The following is a 22,349-nucleotide window of genomic DNA, read 5'->3' on the forward strand; positions in this document are numbered from 1 at the left end:
TGCCAAAGCACCTTACTGTTTGGCACCAACCGAAATGCAGGAGCTGAAGAAACAATTAGACAAATTGTTGGAGAAGGGATTCATACAACCAAGCTCATCGCCATGGGGAGCACCGATACTGTTTGTCAAAAAGAAGGATGGATCAATGCGTATGTGCATTGATTACCGTGAATTGAACAAGGTCACGATTAAGAATCGGTATCCATTACCAAGAATCGACGATCTGTTCGATCAACTGCAAGGAGCTCGATTTTTCTCTAAAATCGATTTAAGATAAGGATATCATCAATTGAAAGTACAAGAAGAGGACATTCCTAAGACCGCATTCAGAACAAGGTATGGTCATTATGAATTTACTGTCATGCCATTTGGTCTAACCAATGCCCCAGCCGCATTTATGGACATGATGAACCAAATATGTAAGTCATATTTGGATAAATACATAATTGTCTTCATAGATGATATTCTAATTTACTCTAAGAGTAAAGAGGATCATGCAAAGCATTTGCATTTACTTTTAAGTCTATTAAGAAAGGAAAAGTTGTACGCTAAGTTTTCCAAGTGTGAGTTTTGGTTAGAGCATTTACAATTTCTTGGACACTTAGTCGATCATGAAGGAATTCATGTGGATCCAACAAAATCGAAGCAATTACCAAATGGAAAGCCCCTGAATCACCAACCGAGGTTAGAAGTTTCTTAGGAATGGCCGGTTATTATAAAAGATTTAGTCGAGATTTTTCTAGAATAGCCATTCCCTTAACCAAGTTAACTTGTAAATCCAATAAGTTTGAATGGGGACCGAAACAAGAAGAAGCCTTTAGAATACTTAAGCAAAGATTGACCCATGCACCCATACTAGCGTTACCAGAAGGAAATGAAGACTTTATAGTCTATTGTGACGCTTCTAAGTTAGGTTATGGATGTGTGTTGATGCAACGTCAAAAGGTTATAGCTTACGCCTCTAGACAACTTAAGAATCATGAAGAGAATTATTCAACCCATAAGCCTGAATATACGATGTATCCAGGCAGTGATAAGATGTATCAGGATTTAAGGAAAAATTTCTGGGGGATAGGAATGAAAAAGGATATAGCAGCATATGTTTCTAAATGTTTGACTTGTTCACAGTTAAAAGCTGAACATCAGAAACCCTCAGGTTTGTTACAACAGCTAGAGATGCCAGTTTGGAAATGGGAATTGATAACAATGGATTTTGTTACCAAATTACCTAAAACAAGAAAAGGTAATGATACAATCTGGGCGATTGTAGATAGTAGGGGTGTAAACGAGCCGAGCCGAGCTCGAGCTCAACCAGGCTCGAGCTCGAGCTCGTTTAACATATGAAAGCTCGAGCTCGAGCTCGGCTCGGTTCGAGCTTTATTTCTGAAGCTCGAGCTCGGCTCGAAGGTAATTTTTCAAGCTCGAGCTCGGCTCGGGCTCGACTCGTTTAGTATTTGTTAATTAATTTATATTAATTATAATAATTATTATACATATAATTTAGTTATTTTTGTATATTTATATAAATGGTAATTATTATTATAGAAATATATGTTTAATATATTAATAAAAATATATATAAACTGAAAGCTCGATTAGGCTCGCGAGCCGGCTCGAGCTCGATAAGCGAAGCTCGGGCTCGGGCTCGTTTACTAAACGAGCTTGTTTTTAGGCTCGGGCTCAAGCTCGAGCTCGTTTAAGCTCGGCTCGTTCGAGCTTTTTTTCGAGCCGAGCTCGAGTAGCTCGCGAGTAGCTCGACTCGTTTGCACCCCTAGTAGATAGGCTAACCAAGTCAGCTCATTCTTTACCAATGAAGGAAACTTTCAGTATGGAACAGTTAGCCAAATTATATGTAAATGAAATTGTTTCATTACATGGAATACCTTTATCAATTGTTTCTGATAGGGATAGCCGTTTTACCTCTCATTTTTGGACAAGTTTCCAAAAAGCAATGGGAACCAAGTTGAATCTAAGCACAACTTACCTTCCTCAAACAGACGGACAAAGCGAAAGGACAATTCAGACAATGGAGGACATGCTTAGAGCTTGTGTAATTGATTTCGGAGGTAATTGGGATGATCACTTACCTTTAATAGAATGTTCTTATAATAACAGTTATCACACAAGTATCAATGTTGCACCATTCGAAGCACTTTATGGACGAAAGTGCAGAACCCCAGTCTGTTTGGCAGAAATTGGGGAAAAACAACTATCTGAACCTGAGATAGTGCAGGAAACAACCGATAAGATCATTCAAGTCAAGGAACGACTAAAAGCAGCACGTGATCGACAGAAGAGCTACGCTGATAACAGATGTAAGCCGTTAGAATTCTAGGTAGGTGATAAGGTATTATTAAAAGTCTCTCGTTGGAAAGGAGTGGTAAGATTCATCAAAAGAGGAAAGCTAAGTCCAGCTATGTTGGACCTTTTGAAATTATTAGAAAAATAGGACCTGTAGCTTATCAGCTACAACTGCCAGAGGAAATGGCAGGAATACAAGATATATTTCATGTATCTAATCTCAAGAAATGCCTAGTTGATGAATTACTCGTAGTGCCTCTTAAGGATATAGAGGTAAATGAACAACTTAAATTTGTAGAAAGACCTCTACAGATTGAAGATAGGAAAATTAAGAATCTCAAGCATAAGAGATTAGTTCTGGTCAAAGTAAAGTGGGACTCCAAAAGAGGACCTGAGTACACATGGGAGCTTGAATCTGAAATGCAAAAGAAATATCTGCACTTGTTCCAGTAGATCGATCTCGAGGACGAGCTCTAAAACAAGGTGGGGAGGATGTAACAATCCTCAATTTAACCGACACCCTCGATTATTTTCCCGACACCCTAATATATTTTTTAAATATCCCGATATGTCCCAAAATACACCCCATACGTGAAAACGGGCCACAAATATATTAAATAATATTAAAAATAATTAAAAATTTAAAACTTAAGTTGAGGCGGGCCGCGTAGACCCACCCCAACCCTTTACGCGGGCGGTATTAAGGCTAAAGCCTGAATTCATTGAATTATAAGTTTAGGCGGGCCGCGTAAGCCTTAGCTTACACTTACGCGGGTCGCGTAAGATCAGAAACCTGGCGCAGCCCGGTGTGGCCACGTGGCCGACACGTGTTGACCCTACTCACTGACTCGGACTAGCTACATGTTTGACCAGGGTTGACGAGGGCCGCGTAACCCTTGTCTTTGTTTTACGCGGGCCGCGTGAGGACTAGAATCAGACCCTATATAAGAAGGGCATCGGCTTTCAGTTCCGATCACTCACAAACGTTTCTCAATCTCAATTTCTGAATAGTAGAAATTATACTCGGGTCTAATACCCCCCCTAAATAGCGAGGTTCTGCTACGATGTAAGTATCATAACCCCTGGAGACATATTAGACACGCTGCCCGATTGATCTAGGGTTCCGTAACGGCTGTCGTGGTTCTGGCCGACGTAGTCGTTGGAATGCCGTCTCGGGGAGGGTATTACTAATGTTAAAATGGGTTACTATACTAACACGTGTGCATTTGTGTAATTTTTAGATTATTCCCAGGAAATCCTAACTGAAAACCCTAAGACAGCAATGTGAGTTGATCCACTTTTTGTAAACCTATTTTGTGAACTGTTTTTACAAAACCTTAAACATCTTTCCATGCGAATAGCAGTATTGAGTATTTGTAAGAATACAATTACAGTCAGTAAATTTGGGGTTTTGTATACAAAATTTGTTACCACCTGGTAAAGGAGTAACATGACCATAAGTCGGAACGACAGTACCGTGTGGTGGTAATTGATATAACTTGGAAAAAAATGTAATTGCGGATGCGCCCTCAATACTGTAAAATGGTTTTTATTAAACTTGATTAAACTGGGATTCACTCACCAGTATTTCCCACTAACAAAATGTTTTTAAAACGCGTTTCAGGTGACAAAATGTGAAAGCCAAATAGAAGCCAGCTGGACAGCACTGAAGGCTTGGAAAAGTGGCAATAAAGTTACCTAAGAATAAAATAGATGTTTTTATTAAATAAAATAGGATTTATTCCTATGAAATTGTGTGTACTGAAAACTTGGGTTTTTCCCATGTATTTAATGATATGGAAATGTGGTATTTGACTCTGATAAAATATTTCCTAACTACGGTCTTGATGTAAATTCTGCTGCCAAATTGGAAAATAACACGATACCACCGAACTGGCTCGCGGCCACCCTTTCCCAGGGAATTGGGATCGGGGGTTGCGACAGAACAGTACAGTGTACTGTTCTATTTATAGTACAGAACAAACCACTGTGGCATCTTTGCTGATATCACCATGATAGTGACATCTAACCTCCTAACAAACTCAAACTAATGACCTATTACAACCACTGATTACAAACAACTAATTACAATATACAAAGCATAAACAAAACAATTGATCCTTCATTCCACTGCTTAGGCTCCGGCAGTACTTTGGTCTTCAGCAGTACTTGAGACATAACAGTTGATTGAGCATCAGCACTTAGTCTTCATCAGTCTTTTGGGTTAGCAGTAGTTAAGAAGAGCAGTACTTGAATCCATCAGGTGTTAGAGCCACTGTCAAGGGGAAAGATCAAATACAAACATCTGCTTATTCTGAATCCACTGATCTGATCCAGTTTTGGCTTTAATCAACTGTTCCTTTGTAGGGTTCAATCCCAACACTTTGTTTAAAGTGGGTCAAGCCCAAATTGATTTGTAAGAGTGGGCCTAGCCCAAAATACTTTTATAAAAGTGGGCCTAGCCCAATTTAGTTTATAAAAGTGGACTTAACCCAAATAGGTTATGTAAGAATGGGCCTAGCCCAAACTATTTTCTAAAAGTGGATCTAGTCCATAATAGTTTATAAAAATTGGGTTTTAGTCCAAGTATTCTTTGTAGAGTGGGCTTTTAGCCCAATTTAACTAAAAACATATTTTAGTCCAAATATTTTGTAAATGTGGGCCTAGCCCAACTTTTATTTATGAAAATTGGACTTTAGTCCAAATTTAATTTATGGACTCCTTTTTAATTTAAAAGATTTGTGCTTGGTCATAAATAATAATACTTGTATTTTTATAAAAATCTAGTTTCTATAAAAATCATTACTTATGTTATATATATAAAACATTTTTAGTGCATAAGCCCTTTTTGAGTGTGTGTGACGGCTCGTATTTTGTTATGACTATTTCGTGTCGATTTGGTTTGTTCGTGTCGTTTTTCCCGTTCGTGTCGTCTGTCTCGTTTATGTCGTCTGTTTCGTTCGTGCCATATATTTTATTTTGTCCAAATTTGTCAAAATGTCCATATTGTCCAAAGTGTTCGAATTGTCCGTTTGTATGTTTATGTCCAAGGATGGACATTCCATTTTATAGTTTTGTTTTCCAAGTGTGTGTGTGTGTATATATATATATATATTTGTGCCACCAAGCACATTGATATCAGACATCACTTTGTGAGGGATTGCTATGAAAAAGGTTTGATTTCTCTACATCATGTTCCAACTAAAGACCAGCTGACAGATGTGTTAACAAAGGCTTTAGACACATCCACCTTTGAAAGCTTGATCTCTAGGATTGGCATGCTGAACATGTAATAACAGGCAAAATCCTGTTTTTCTATGAATAAAAGCATTAAAATGTTTTCAGAAAATCAAAAATCCATCCTTAAAAATAGCTAAAAATCCACTGTTTTTGGTTCAAACATCTGTTCTGCTAAATGTTGTCCACTGCTGAAAGTCAACCTCTGTTCTTTCATTTCCTTGTTAATCACTGTTGATCAAACATCAGTGTTTTAATCCACTGATAGGCTATCCACTGATAGTTAAAAGTTAGCCATTGTTCTCATTGTAACCATTGCAAACCACTGATATTGTTTCATCAGTGGTTTCCTACCAACTGTCCTCCATTATCATCAGAGGTTGTCACGTGGGCAGTACTTGGCCGTCAGATCTTTTGTAACCGCTGCCACGTCAGCATACACTTTTCCCCCCTATAAACCCTGATCAAAACCTCAAACAGGGTTTTCACTGTCGAATCGATTCAAAATTCCTTTAACACAGCAGTTTCTCACAAATTTTCTCAAAAATCACTCATCTTCTTCATTCATTCCTCACCATTTTCGATTCAATCATGGCCCTTCCATTCAAAACTCCTCACAATTACTTGGGTCTACTTGAAAAACCAAGTCATACCACAACCTTCAACTCAGTAATTGATGCTCTGTCGTCTTCAAAGTACAAAACTTTGTTGACCTGTGATGCTCCGATTTACCTGGATACCCAACAAGAATTTTGGAAAAATGCTAAACTTAAAACTAAGGATAAAAAGCCCTTAGCCATTACTTCTTCAATAAAGGGTATTTCAGTCACTATCACACCTCAAACCGTCTCAGAGGTCTTTGAACTCGATGATCTTTCAGGTAAAACCTCTTTCCCAAAAACAAAGTATCAAACAGATTTCATTGAAAGAGGGTATGAAGAAGAAATAAAAAAAGATAATTTACAAAAGGGCAGTTTTCCACCCGCCACAAGGTTTTTATTTCATACCTCCTAATGTGTGTGTCAAACAAAACCACTGCTTTCAATGAAATCCCATTGAAGATCCAATACCTGGGCTATGCTATACTAAATGAAGAAAATTTTAACTATTCCCAGGAGATCTTCAATTATCTTGTTACAAATGTTAATAAAAAATCATTTTTCTTATTTCCAAGGTTTTTAAGTTACTATTTTAAAAAGAAATTTTCAATGGATAATGCCCATGTGCTTATCCAAGGAAATCCATTTCAAAAAAACAGCCTAACCTCTGAAACATTTACATGGCTGTCAAAAACTTCCAAAACACAAACAGAGGTTCCTGAGCAGACTTCAGCAGCAACCACTGCTCCTCAAGATCCTACTGTTGAGCCCACTGCTCAAGGTGATCACAGCAGCACAACCACTGCTGTGAAACCCACACCTAAAACCACCAAAAAGCCCAAAAAGAAAAATATCAAAAAGCCCCCCAAACCCACTAAAAAGGTAACTCTGGAAGATGAGGTCCCAGAGGTTATACCTATGACAACACAAAAGTCACCAATAACCATTGCTGCTACTTCCTCACAGCAGTTGGAAGAAAGACCTCAACTTGAGCCTAAAACTCCTCCTGCTTCTTCTCAAAAAGATCTGGTTGTAAGAACAGGGACACCACATTATGATGCTCTGGAATCACTTGATTCCATTATCCACAGCCCACCTCCTGGGGCAAATTCTCTTTCTACACCAATCCTCACTGCACAAATTCCACCAACCATATTACCTCTATTGGATGCAGTTGATTTAGCCCAGACACAAATAAGTTCTTCTCAATCACCTATCACTGAGAATATGCCACAACAAGTGACTGAGTCTGGTGTCTCAATCTCTGTTAACCCACCAATAGTTGAGGAGGCTACACTGCAAGAATTATAAGTAATTCCTGTCAGTAGTTCAAGTGGAGCATCTACTACAAGTGTTGAACCCACTGGTTTACACTTGGACAGTAGTTTCATAAGTAAGACTCCCTTGAAGGCAATTTCTTCTTTGGGAACCAGGGTGTTTCCAGTATTCACTGGTTCACTTAAACTGGTTACACCTGCTGAAGGAAGAAGTCCCCGGTACCAAGAAAAAGGGGCATCAGTGGATGATTTCTTGGAATCTTTCCCTAAGTCAACCACTTATACAACCACCACTGGTGGGAAATCAGATGATCCCATTAACTTGGGTAATGGTTTAATGTACAAAGAATTGACAGAGAGGGTTGACAAACTTGACACATCTGTTGCAGACATCAAGTCTATGCTGCAACAGTTGTTACAAGCTCAAAAGGCACCACCCACTGCTGCAACATCAACAACATCTGCTCCATCCTCTCCTGAGCTTTGGAGTCCATTTCAACCTATGCTTCATCAGCAAAGACAATATGCTGATCAACAACATGAAGTTCAAATTCAGAAGATCAGAAATCTGATGGAAGCTAGGTTCAAGGATACACAGGCAGATATCAAGGCAATTAAGGCCCATTTACTACAAACCACTGGCACTGCTCCTCCTACCATCATCTTTGTTGACAAAGCTCCTGATGATGCCAAAAAGGGAGAAAAAGTTAAGAAGAAAAAGGGATATGAAGATGGTCTATACATTGCACCAGATTCAAAATCTAGTTTAGTTGCAGAAATCCCTAGGCCAGATGGTTCCAAAAAGGTTGATGTAACCTTAAATGCTTTTGCTGATGAAAAAGCAAGGCTGAAAAAGGATATGGAGACAAAGGGTAAAACAAGATTTGACCAGGAGAAGAAAGTTTTAATGGAGATGGAAGAACAGGGTACTTCTGAGCCCAAGGATGAGCAAGAAAATCCTAAGCCTAAAAGAAGACAACCCACTAGAAAAGTGAGGCAACCCAAATCCACACCTTCCAGAATCACAAAACATACTCCTCTACCTCCCAAAAGCTCCTCTCATCAAACCTCCAAACCAACAAATGTTGAGACACCTGTTGTATCAACAATTGTTGGTACTTCAGTGGTTTCAATAGATGTTACCCCAACAACTGCCATTAACACTACCACAACCACTCTCACTCAATCCACTACCCCACCAAAAACAACTTCACTACCACCAACACCACCTGCCAAAAAGCAGAAGACATCAGATGACACATCATCTATTGTAATGACAACAGTGGTTGAAACACCAGTTGTTTCAACAGTTGTTAGTCAGCCACCCATCACTCAAATCACCACCACTCAACCCACCAAAACACCACCAACCTCTCCTAAACCCAAAAGGAGAAGGATAATACTAGAAGATGACACTTCCCCACCTCCAACATCTTCACAACCACTGACCCTTTCTACCATTCCAAATCCTGTTCCACTCTCTTCAGTACAAGCTCTAAATCCAAAGACTGCCATTATTCCTACAGGAGTCCAGTATCTATTAGATCTTCCAGCAGTTAGAGAGGAGATAAAATCCTTCTACTTTGAAGATGACCCTACAAAAAGGAACCTGCCATCTCTTCAAGGTTGTCCTAGGCCTAATAACATAGAAGAATATTTGAAGTTAAAGGCTCAACAAACAGAGGATATCTCTAAAAGAAACACAAAGGGAAAATCTGACAAAGAGATTCAAAGATACTTTCAATACCTGCTCACTCAAGTTAGAACTTTGAAGCAGTTTTCAAAAGATCTTTGTCAGAAATTATCAGAAAAAGATGATGAAAGCCTGAGAAAAGATTACATTGAACACATTATGGCATTCAAGAAAAACAAGGCAGAAAAAGCTCAATATAAAGAATAGACCATTAGTTAGCTTAAAAAGGAGTTAGAAAGAGTGCAAAAGATGAATCAAGACAAAATAAAAGACACTCCTCTTGTTTGGTCAAAGTATAAGAAAAATATACCAGAAAGAACTTTAAAGCTGAAGAGAATGAAAGAAGAGCTGATAACAGCTGATTTTGGGTCAAGGAATCAGGTCACAAGATGGTCAGAAGATAAAGTCATAGCCAATTACAAAAGGTTGGAAGAGTTGAGAAAGAAAAATCCAAATGCTCCTCAAAAGCCTGATTATCCGGAAGAAGTGGTTCCAGTTAAACCACAAAAGCTACAAATCAGGAGATCCACTGCTCCACCTGCTGCCATCCTTTATCAAAAAAGGAAACAAAAGCAGATGGATGCAGAAACAACAGAAGATATAGCACAAAGGGATTACATTATAAAATGGTCCTTCAGCAGATGATAACAGAAAATCCTGAATTGGCAAAAGCTACAAACACTGCCCAACCAGTCATCACCAGGCCACAGTCTCCAAACTCATCAACAATAAAGACTCTCCCAAGAAACCCATTGGATTCAAAAATACTAAAGTGGAAATCTGATAAACAGGCCCACGTATTGACTCTGCTCAAATCCAATGGTGAAGTGAAGCACATATCAAGGGAACAAGCACTTGGGCTGGGTGTTGAAGATCTGCAATATCTCCTTGAGCTTCCACTGTGAAGGGATGAGGATGATACAAGTTCCATGGACTTTGAATTACAACTCAAAGGACAAGTTAGGGAATATTTGATGAGGCAATAAAAATCCAAGAATAATGAAGAGTTTTGGCATCATCTGTTCCAGTGGGAGATTGTTGGGATTGAACCCTACAAAGGAACAGTTGATTAAAGCTAAAATTGGATCAGATCAGTGGATTCAGAATAAGTAGATGTTAGTATTTGATCTTTCCCCTTGACAGTGGCTCTAACACCTGATGGATTCAAGTACTGCCCTTCTTAAATACCGCTGACCCAAAAGACTGATGAAGACTAAGTGCTGATGCTCAATCAACTGTTATGTCTCAAGTACTGCTGAAGACCAAAGTATTGCTGGAGCCTAAGCAGTGGAATGAAGGATCAGTTGTTTTGTTTATGCTTTGTATATTGTAATCAGTTGTTTGTAATCAGTGGTTGTAATAGGTCAGTAGTTTGAGTTTGTTAGGACGTTAGATGTCACTATCATGGTGATATCAGCAAAGATGCCACAACGGTTTGTTCTGTACTATAAATAGAGCAGTACCCTGTACTGTTCTATTATCTCCTTCTTCACAAGTCATTCTGTACGAACAAACTATATGTGAGCTCAGGCTGAGGGGGACATTGTATTGCATGCATGCATTGTTATTGAATATTGTCATAAATATAATCATTCGATTTCATGTCAAACATGTGTGTTGAAAGCAATTCTTCCATTTGATTGTGTTGAAAGTTTGTTTCCATTTAGTTTCACTGCAAATTGTTTATCATTCATCTTCACCTTTATTAAACAAACACAATCATAAGAAACTCAGATCCTAACACAAAGTCATATGGGCTAGGCCCATTTTCACTAAACATACAAATTGGGCTTAAAATTTAACACATGAATTAAGCCCATTCAAATATAATCTAAATGGACTATATATATATATATATATATATATATGGGACCGCTAAAATGAAAACCACCTCTAGTTGTAAGAACGACGAGAACCAGTTCCTAACCATTAGATGAACAACATGGATGGATGAGATTAAAAGTAACTAAAACGAATATTAAATACATTTTATCTTATTATATCTTTAATATGTTAATCCAAAAGGGTAGTTTAGTAAAATTACTCTTTTTTGTCTTTTTCTCTTTATTATTTTTTTATTACTTTTGTTGTTTTCTTATATTACTTTTTTATTTTTTCAAAACAATTTTTTTTACTAAAAGCATTTTTAAATTCAAATTTTTTAATAAGACAACTTTTTTTTCGCGCCGGTTTTTGCACACTGGGCTTTTTCAAGCGTCGTTTTTTTAGCGCGCCGTTTTTACGCTGGGTTTTTTCAAGCGTCGTTTTTTTTTAACGCGCCGTTTTTCAAGCGTTGTTTTTTAACACGTCGTTTTTTACACGTTTTTTAACGCGCCGTTCTTTACACTTTTTACGTTTTACGTTAAACTTTTTAAACTTTTTACGTTTTAAGTTTTATGTTAAACTTTTTACGTTTTACTTAAAACTTTTTACGTTTACGTTTTACGTTAAACTTTTTACGTTTTACGTTAAAAAGTTTACGGTTTAACTTTTTTTTTTTACAAAAAATTTTTTACGCAAAAACGAACGCACCCAGAAATCGCAAACTCGGGAGGTGTCTCAGATATATTGTTATCATCATCGATTAGGAGGAAAAAAAAATAAAAAAACCAACAATTTGTACATTCCCGAATCAACAAACAGATTCACATAAATAAGAATCATCTTTCATCAATCAGGATCACAACAATTCAACCCGGTTAACCATCTCGACACCATTCATCTGGCACTCGTCGGAGCTGACCGCTGCCTGATGCGCATGTGGTGTCGTATGTTTTTATATATATTTTTAGCCCTTTTTACACGTTAGTCAAGTTTTAAATTTATAAACACGATATTTTCATAATACCAGACACACATATGGGCAAGTGCACCCATCATGAGCGTAGTATAGTGTTGGTAAGATACCGAGGTCGTCCAAGGACACAAGAGCTTTTAATACCGGTCTATCGTCAACGTCTAATTAAATCAAAAGTTTAGAAAAAGGTTTTAAACTAGAAAATAAAAACTAAAAATGCTGAAAATAAAAATAAAAGTAAAAACAAATAGACAAGATGAATCACTTGGATCCGACTCGTGTTTAGTGTAACCTTTGATTATTTCCGCACTTTTGCACTTTTTAAGAGATTATCTTAGATATTGTAGTAGGCCCCTCTTTTCAAGGTGACGTTACCCTCAACCCAGTAGTTTGAGTCAGCAATGATACAATCCTAAAGGGTCGGATTATTGAGAGATAATTAATTTAGTTATTAATGTGTAATATGGTAGGCCCCTCTTTTGAAGGTGACGTTACCCTCAGCTAAGTAGTCTGAGTCAGCAGGGATACAGTCCTAAGTAGCCGGGTTAAAGATTTAATAGTAGCTTACATATGAGGGGATCAAAGAGTTTGGACCCCCGCCATCCAATACCAGTGGGTATTGAATGAGGTCCTACTAAATTTGACCCAGGTCCTTGCAGGATCTATACACTGAACAAGACAAGACTCTTACCAAACCATTCCCTTAACCCCCGACCAGGTAGCCAACCTATCTCCATATAGACCGTGGAGATATGAATGGTGAAAATTGTTGGTGCACTAAATGTCTGTTAACTACGTCTGTATCGAGTCTTAGGTCTAGATAGGTTGTACGGAGCCGAAAAACAGTATTTAGGAGTTTAGATGTTAATTTTGCCCCAAATGACATCTGTGTCATTTGGAGCGAAATCAGTTAGTCTTGTTATTTCGCTCCAGTGTACACATTAGGTTTAATTTAGCTCATGAGGCACATGGGGTTTCGCTCCTGGCAGTTTGGAGCGAAATCAAAGGTACTATATATAGCTTGATGTGTGATCTCATTTGGTACGGGTTGGAGCGAAATCTAAGCTGAGGTGCTGCTGGATTTTTGTCAGAATACATTGTAAAAGCTTGGATTTCAGTAATATAAGAGGAAATTAAAAGGAAAAGCAGTTGTTACTTTGTATACACTGATTCCGCCTTTGTACACAAAGATGAACTGCCTTAACTGACTATTTAGGGTCATACAACGGTCCAACAAGTGGTATTCATACTACTAAAGCTTGATTCTACCAGATTCTCTTACTTCTACTCACTTCTTCTCATACTTTTCTGGTTTGAACTGGTTCCTACAGTTGAAATGGACTGAATTTCGAGTATAACGTGTAAAACATAGAAATAATAAACCCTAGAGAGAATCAGGTTAAAATTCGGCTTAAAAATGGTAAAAACTACCTAAAAACCTGATTTCGCTTCTACTGTTCATCGAAGGGTTTCGCTTGAAACTGTTGATTTCGCTAAAAAATACCTTGACCATTTGGAGCGAAATACTAGATTTCGCTCGTAGTGACATAAATTGCTAATTTCGCTCGTGGAACATTCGCTGATTTCGCTCGAAATCAGTCAAAAACTGATTTCGCTCGAACTATACTAGCTGATTTCGCTCATAATCAGATAGTGATCTGATTTCGCTCAACTGTGCTGGTTGATTTCGCTCGAAATTGCTAATTTCGCTCGAAATCACAGTTTTTCAGAATTTCAAAAAGTTTTCTAAGTGTTTGCTGATCTTTCAGGTACATTCAAGATGGATGACATTTTCTTGAACCCATTTAGCGACATGTATGCATTTGCTGGAAATTCGGGAGATGATACATTTACAAGCAACAACAATGAAAACCCGCCAAATGCCAAGAAGAAACTATCAGATGCTTTGGAAGTTGAAAGTGCTTTCGAAACTTACAACAAACCACCGAAGTTGATGGCTATCGAGGAGTATAGTCGGTGGGCAAAGAAATTCGAAGATTGGTTGATGGCTTTTGCTTTTCCGAGCTGGAAGAGTCTTAAAAATGGATACAATGACGGAGGCAAAAAGGGTGAAACTTTATCAACATCTGATGAGATAGAGTCGTTTGTTGCTGAGCAGAAATGTATTGCGTTGCTGTTTCAATCTGTTCGTAAAGATATTATCTCGTTGATCGAATACTCTAGTGCAAAAGATCTCTGGATAAAGTTACAAAAGAAATGCTTAGGAAGTACAGAAATAGTGAAAAACAAAAAGAAACTTCTTAGAAAAGAGTTTGATATGTTTGGATGTTTAAAGAATGAATCAGTTTCAAAAATGATCGAGAGGTTTGGGCACCTGAAGCTGGAACTAGCTAGACATGGAATTAAGTATCCTGAAGATGAGCTAGTAGACAAATTGTTCGATTTATTGCAAGATGAGATGGATTGGCAATATTATGCGATGATGCTGAAAAAGACTATTAAAGCGCCAGAAGTGTTGACTGTAGATTTGCTGATTGAGAAACTCGAGAGTCATGAGTTGGAATTGAAGAAGACACACAAAGTCAATCACTCATCGTACCAGCAGAACTTGGATTTGTATTATCCAAAGAGCATGATGCCAAAGAACAATTATCCCAAGACTGCGTTTTCTGCTGAAAATGTGTCCACAACTAGCAAAGAAAGTCAAAGCAGTCAAAGTAGTGGATATCATAGTGGTTATCACAGTGGATCTTCATCAAATTTAAACCAGTCTGATGCAAAGAACTTGTTTCACTGCAACATCGCTGTTGACATGAAGAATGCTCAGAATTTCAGCGAGGAGTCGGCTAAGCAGCAGATGGTTTTCCTAGCGTCGGTTTTGGAATCGTATGAAAGCCTTGTAGCTGGGAAGATTGGAAACACCAACTTGACGAAAGAAGATTATGATCAAATAGATCCTGAAGAAATGGAACTGATCGACATAAGGTGGTGCATGGCCAGTGTTGTTCGTCGAGCACAACGTTTCAAGGAGATAACCGACAGGAAGTCAATTGGTGGACCATCTACCAAGTTGGGGTTTGACAAGTCCAAGGTGACATGCTTCAAGTGTAAGCAGAAAGGTCACTTCAAAAGAGAATGCAGAAATGCATATGCTGATGAGTCTGAGAATACGTTCAGAGAAGATTACTACAAGAAGGCGATATATTATCAAAACAAATCGGAGCCGCCAAGAATGAAGCAAATTGAAGAGAACAAAGAGAAATCTAGAGCTCTTGCGGTGATTTATGATGATGAGGGTTATGACTGGAGTGAACTGTTACAGGAGGAAGATGCGGTTGGTTACGCTTTCATGGCAAAAACTGAGCCTATACCTTGGAAAGATAACAGAACTGAAGAACAGAAGTATAATCACAGAAGACTGTTGGCTTCAAACAGAATGATCAGGATATCTGGTATCTTTTCAGAAGCAAAAAGAGCAAATAGATGGGATCCAGATAGGGAGTGTTATCTTGATCCATATGGAAACATTGCTATTGATCATAACACCCTTGATATAGAAGCCATAATCAAGGAGTTTAAAGATGATGATGATTATTGGCAGAATAAATGGTAGGGAACTGGTAATGAGAAAGAGAAAGAAGAGAAAGAGAAGAAGGAGAAAGAAGAAAAAGAGAAGTCAAAGAAAGTTGATACTGGGATCATTGACACTACTCAGGAGTTGACTGCTGAAAATCTTGGAAAGATGGCTGACAAGGTGCTGGCAGCTAAGGCGATTGAGGTAGATTCTAAATCCGTCTCTAAGTCTAAAAGCCAGGTCAGTTCAAACACGTCAACGACTGAATCAGGTAAGAAGGTCATTGGAGATGTTGATTGCAAAAATTGCATCAAAGAATGCAAATTTTGTAATACGGTCACGTATCTCAACGATAAGAAGGTTGAAGATCTGACAGCGAAAGTCAAAAATGTTGAGGATCAAATTCTTGATCGTGATAAGATGGTTAAAGCTTCAACTGAACGAATAAAAGAATTAACTAATAAAATTGAAAGCGATAAAACTGATCATGAAAGGATTAGACAAGAAAATGAAAAGTTAGTTCTTGAAAACCGTCAAATCACTGAAAAATTTGAGAAGCTGAAAAGCACAATGAAAGATAATGATGATCGAAACGGTAAAACTTATAAAGAAAATGTTCAACTAAAAGCCGTGCTTAGGGTAAAAGAAGAATCAATCAACCAACAACTGGATGAAATCGCTAATTTGAAACTTAAAGTTCAAGAGGCTGAAATTGAAAATGAGCGAATCCAGTTGAAGCTTAACAGTTACAACTCCTCAAGCTTTGTTTTGCAACACATTGTTCCCAAACCCATCGGGAAGAACAAAGTAGGCGAAGATGTGTACTCAGATGGAACTGGGGTGGGTTTTCATCAAGTTCCACCACCAATTCTTGAAAATTATACGAAAAAGCAATCTGGGTTGGTTGAAATTGAGGAAGAGAATGAAGTTAAACTTCCTGAGAAATTTGATGTCTGTAGGTCCGGCTAGGAGGATCTAGTCGCCTAATCCTTGTGTACAAACCAACCCGGTTGTGCGGAATCCAACTGGAAAGGCAAACCGAGATAGAACACGCAAATACACGACACGCAATATTCACCGATTAACACCTCTGTATTAATACGTATGAAAGGTTCGGTTACAAGCTCAATGTTTACAAATATATTTTGCAAACTCTCTCAAACTCTCGTGTGTGTGTGTTTGCTCTCTGTGTGGTCTCCTGTGTTCTATCTGTTTTTGTCTAACAACAGACTATTTATAGAACTACACACAACGAAACAGAACTAACTCGACGAATGGGACCTTGGCGAAACAGAAGCTTGATGAAACACATTCCATTTTGATGAAACACATTCGCAGTCGACGAAACAAAGATGTTTCGTCGACCTCTTCCTGATTCGTCGCAAATGGGCTTGGGCCCAAGAAGTGTTTCGCCAAGGAGTTAAGCCCATGTTGCATTCTAATTGGTCAAAGTGAAGTTGTTCCATGCATTCTGTACGTGAGATCCACATTTGAAGAATTGAAATGTTTAGACAACATATGACATCATCATGACATCATCATGATGATGTCATGGTGATGTGGCGACGGGAATGGTTCGCGGCTCTCCGTGCTTCACGTGTCGTACTCTGGGGCGCACGACGGAGGAATGTCGTGACGTCGGGCTTGAGCCGGACCTAACCGTGTCAAAACCAAATTGAACCGAACCGAGTCGCGACCACATAATATGTATCAACAATGTCACATTTTCTTCTTCATCATCTGATGATAGTGTTCAGATAGAGATTGTTAAGAGCACAGCTGAAAGTGTTTTGATGTTTGATTCAGCTGAAGATGATGGATGTTTTCTGGACAAATACATTCCGAAACAAAAATCCAAAAAAAAACTTAAATGATGAACCTACTCTTGTCATATACAAGATGTCGGGATCTGATAAGTTGTATTCGGATTCAGAGTTTCCAATTGAGAATGTGAATGTGAAAAAGTTATCAAATGTTTTCAAGTTGGTCGAAGTTGATTTGTCAGAAGTGAACAGTTTGAATCAAACAAAGAGACAAATGAATTTTGAAAAAGATAAATCATACTACAAGAAACCTGTTATTCCACCACGTTTTTATAACAACAAGAATCGAAACAATTGGTCGGGTGGTTATCAGGGTGGTAAGAATTATCAGAGAAGAAATGTTCAAAACAAGAGGTTTGTTGAAAAGAAAAAGTTTGTGAGTAGTTCGAGTTCACTTGCTGATGAAGAGAAAGAATTTTTTTTTCAAAATTGAATGAAGAGTTCTTTGAGAAGAGAGCTTCACAGTCTCAGTCTGAAGGCACAAGTCGAGTTGTTGACACTCGAACATGCTTTAGATGTAATCAAAGTGGTCACATTGCACGAAAGTGTACCAATGCGAAGCCTAAGACTGAAACTGTGAAGATTCAACAGAAGAAAGTTGAGGTGAAGGGTAAAGCACAAGTGGTTATTGAGAAAAAAGAGTGTGAAAAATGGCAACATCAAAGTGAAAAATGAACCCGTAAAGAAAGTGGTAACTAAAAATGACAAATTTTACAAACGGGTAGCATTATCTCAACAAGTTTGGAAACCTAAAACTGAGAAAAAGATTTCACCTTCTGAGGATTTGTGACACCTGTGTCACCGCGACCATCAAACAAATACCAAGCCGATGAAATATCGTATTTCATACTTGGGATCTTGTATAAATATGTGTATCTATTGCACATATCAATTCTTGTTCAATTTCAAACTTTACATCGCTTTCTGTAGAATTATACGCAACCTGGTGCGTAAACGTACTCAGTTTAATGCGAAAAATACTCTGGGACATCAACATATACTTAACATACCTTAAATAACCTTTACATAACTTAGAAATAAGTTTTGAAGGCTTTGGTATGGCAAAAACAAGTTAATTCGCTTACAGGGACTAAACTTGACAAACTGTGAAAGTATGCCAATTTGAACTATAACGAACATTCCGGAATATGTCCATAAGTTAAACATACCATAAATATCCTTTACATAGCTTAGAAATAGGCTTTGAAGGGTTTGGTATGCTAAAAAAAACTTTTGGATCATTCAGGGACTAAAAGTGTCAAAAAGTGCATAAGTTTGCACTTTCGCGCATAACTTACGTTCTGAATACATCCGGACATCCAAAAATTTATGTAAGCATCCTTATATTATGCCTTAGTGTTTGGCATGAGAAAAATCCGTTCGTCGCGTCATTTGGATCGTCTTTCGCGCTTATGCGCATTTCGTCGTAACTAAGCGAACATCGCGATCGTACGGCCAAACGAACCAACACCCGGCATATTTTTGAGCATGTTTCATGTCCACAATGTTTAGGCATCATTTTAGGGCCTTAAAGTTGGCTTTACGAGCCTTAGAAGTGTCGGAAATGGCTTAAATACGCAACAGGGACCAAAACTGTCATTTCTGAAAGTATGTGCAGATCAGACAGGCCCAGGCGGCCCGCCTGAGTTTGTGCATATCCTGATGTGGGCCGCATGGCCCCTTCAGTAACAGAAAAGTTGTTTTCTTGCTAAGATTGGCCTTTCAAACACTCCAAAGGGCAATGCCCTTTCACCATCTCAGGAGCTAAGGGTCACATTAAGCCACCACAACATCTTGACAAGTGTAAGGGTTGGATCGTGGCACGATATTCAAGAAACGATCCTAACGGCTTTACTTTTCCTATCAAATCTGATCAAAAGCTCTAAGTTGGAACCCTTGTTTCATACCTGAGCCATTTTGATCTAGATTAGCATTCGGGGACCCTTCGTAAGTGTTCTTTCGTTCTTTTATTCGCTTTTCGAGTCTGAAAGTCAACGTTTTGTTGACTTTCTGCGTTGACCAGCCTATGGTCAACACGAAGTTCATTTGAGCTTCATAACGTGAGCGTGATCACGATGGTTATAGTCCATGGCGACTATACCTACTGATTACCACGTTATCTAGGCTCAGTGACGAGTCGTAGTTTCGGCCAAAATGCGCATTCTAGCGTATTTTGTAACCAAACTACTCGTGAGCATCAAAGCCGTTTGTTTTGATGCCAAAATCTGTTTTCTAAACTTAGTTAAGCATGCTCTAAACATGCTTAGCTCGTCACTATTAGTTTAGTGCATATGTAGGGTCGCAAGGTTGGCGATCTAAACAATAGCTTATACTTTCGAACCCGACCCATTTGGTCGATCATTAGGATCCGACCAAACACATTAGGTAACTATAGCTGTAACCTTCCGAGGTTATACCTTATGGTCACAATGTTAGGCGTTCCAAACGCGTTCTACGCGAACGACGCGTTAAGGTAACATAAGCTACCTAAACGGGTCGTAATGGGTCGCAAGCACTTAGGTTAGGTTTCATTTTAGTATGTAGGCTTTGTTAAACCATATTACACGAGTCTCCATACTCGTTTGGTTTACGAACCCGCATACTATCCGATCTTTCCGATTTTGGTCCGGTATATTAATATAGCTACCTATTAGGTGCCGTTTGATATCCCGTGATCTCTAGCATTGTTTGATTATTACACAAGGAATTCAAAGCAATCCCAGGTGAGTACATTGAACCCCTCTTTTACTGTTTTCCAAACTGTTTTGGGGTGAAACGCATGTGCCTACTTGTTACTTTCATGCTTTTCCGGTTTTCACATCATATACTTGCTATGTTCGATAGTACATATATAGTACATGATTTCATTGGGTCTATGCTATGTATGTCCATTGCGTGCATACTTAGCACATCACTTTTCAATACATTACATGCTATGTATGCCCATTGTGTGCGTACTTAGTACATTGCTTTACATTACATGCTATGTATGCCCATTGTGTGCGTACCTAGTACATGGTTTTACATTGCATTTCTGTTGCATATGCTCATCCAGCATATGAAGAACACATTATGCTACATTTTGAACCGTTGTAACCATTTGACTATGTGAACCATCTTAACCCTTCGATTATATGAACCGTTTGTAACCATTGAACCGTGTAAACCAGTTGTATCCGTTGACATGATTTACATTTGACTATAGACATTTGACTATACATAAACATTTCCACAATTGTTAAACATTTCATCTTGATGGTTTGGTTTGAGTAAGTGATTAAGTAACGAGGCGTGTGTAATATGATACAAGCATGGTGGATACGCCGCTGGTACTTCCTATATATAAGTGTTTGTATGGTATTACATATCGTAGCGTTATTTGAATCATTTCAATTTGAGACATATGACATTTTATACAAATAACACACTTTTCATGAGACATTGTTTTACAAACGACTTATCTTATACAAACACATTTTTCATGGTTATCCGTTTAACCATTGATGTGTGTAAAATGCAACATATAAATCACATCAATTAAGGCATAAAACTAACCCTTTTTAAGTACTAATGTTGGAAAAATAGTGTTTTTGTCTTCCTTTTGTATTTTCAGGATTAAATGAGCTCAAAATCACAAAAGAAGCAAAAAGACAACTAATTCTACCATAAATACAAGAAAAGGAACAAAAGTAGACTGCCCGGACCCTCAACGGTACCTCCCAAAGCAAAGGAGAAGAAACAGAGTCTGAACACGCCCCGTGTCCAGCGAACACGGGGGCGTGCCCAGGAAGCAGCAGAAAAGACAAACCAGTAGAAGCTTCCATTGCCCACCACGGGGCCGTGTCCAGCGGGCACGGGGGCGTGGTGAAAGTACAGCAGGCGCATTAATTGTAATTGCGAATTACAATTAATGAAGAGAGAGAATGTCAGACGGGCACGGGGCCGTGTCCAGCGGACACGGGGCCGTGTCCAGCCTTCTGTTCAGCCTATAAATAGAGGAGCTTGGTTTCATTCTCTCTCATCCCTTGGCACACCACCTCTCTCACACTTCATCCACCACCCACCACCACCATAACACCATCATCCACCACCATCATCCATTGTCCATCGTAGAGTGTGTGAGTCGTCTCGGGATCCAAGATTGATCGTAAGAGTTCTTGACAATCAAGGCCATGTTTGCCTAAGTCTCTTACATCACTTGGTGAAGACAAGTGTTTAGTATAATACTTTTTATTTTTAATCTTTTGCACTTTTTATTTGGTTTTGTATTAATGACTTTAATAACTAGTTACTTATGTTGAAGGTGATCTTTCCTTATCGTTTGTCCGTGGTGTCTTGGCATTATTTTACTGTCTATATAAAATAAAAGATTTTCACCATTCATATCTCCACGGTCTATATGGAGGTATGTTGGCTACCTGGTCGGGGGTTAAGGGAACGGTTTGGTAAGGGTCTTGCCCTTGTTTAGCGTTTAGAGGTCCTGCTTGGGACCTGGGTCAAATTTAGTAGGATCTCCTTCAATGCCCATAGGTATTGGATGGCGGGGATCCAAACTCTTTGACCCCCTCATAAGTTAACTACTATTAATACTATAACCCGGCTATTTAGGACTGTATCCCTGCTGACTCAGACTACTTAGCCGAGGGTAACGTCACCGCCAAAAGCGGGGCCTACCACAATTTGCATTAATAACTTAATTCATTATGTTTCAATAATCCGACCCTTTAGGATTGTATCCTTGTTGACTCAAACTACTGGGTTGAGGGTAACGTCGCCTTCAAAAGAGGGGCCTACTACAATAACTAAGATAATCTCTTAAACAAGTGCAAAAGTGCAAAAATAATCAAAGGTTATACTAATACACGTGTCGGATCCAAGTGATTCATCTTGTCTATCTGTTTTTATTTTATTTTTATTTTCAGCATTTAGTTAGTTTTTATTTTTCTTAGTTTAAAACATTTTTCTAACTTTTTGATTTGATTAGACGTTGAGGATAAACCGGTATTAAAAGCTCTTGTGTCCTTGGACGACCTCGGTATCTTACCAACACTATACTACGTCCACGATGGGTGCACTTGCCCATATGT

The sequence above is a fragment of the Helianthus annuus genome, chromosome 17, assembly GCF_002127325.2.
Source record: "Helianthus annuus cultivar XRQ/B chromosome 17, HanXRQr2.0-SUNRISE, whole genome shotgun sequence".
Taxonomy (NCBI): domain Eukaryota; kingdom Viridiplantae; phylum Streptophyta; class Magnoliopsida; order Asterales; family Asteraceae; genus Helianthus; species Helianthus annuus.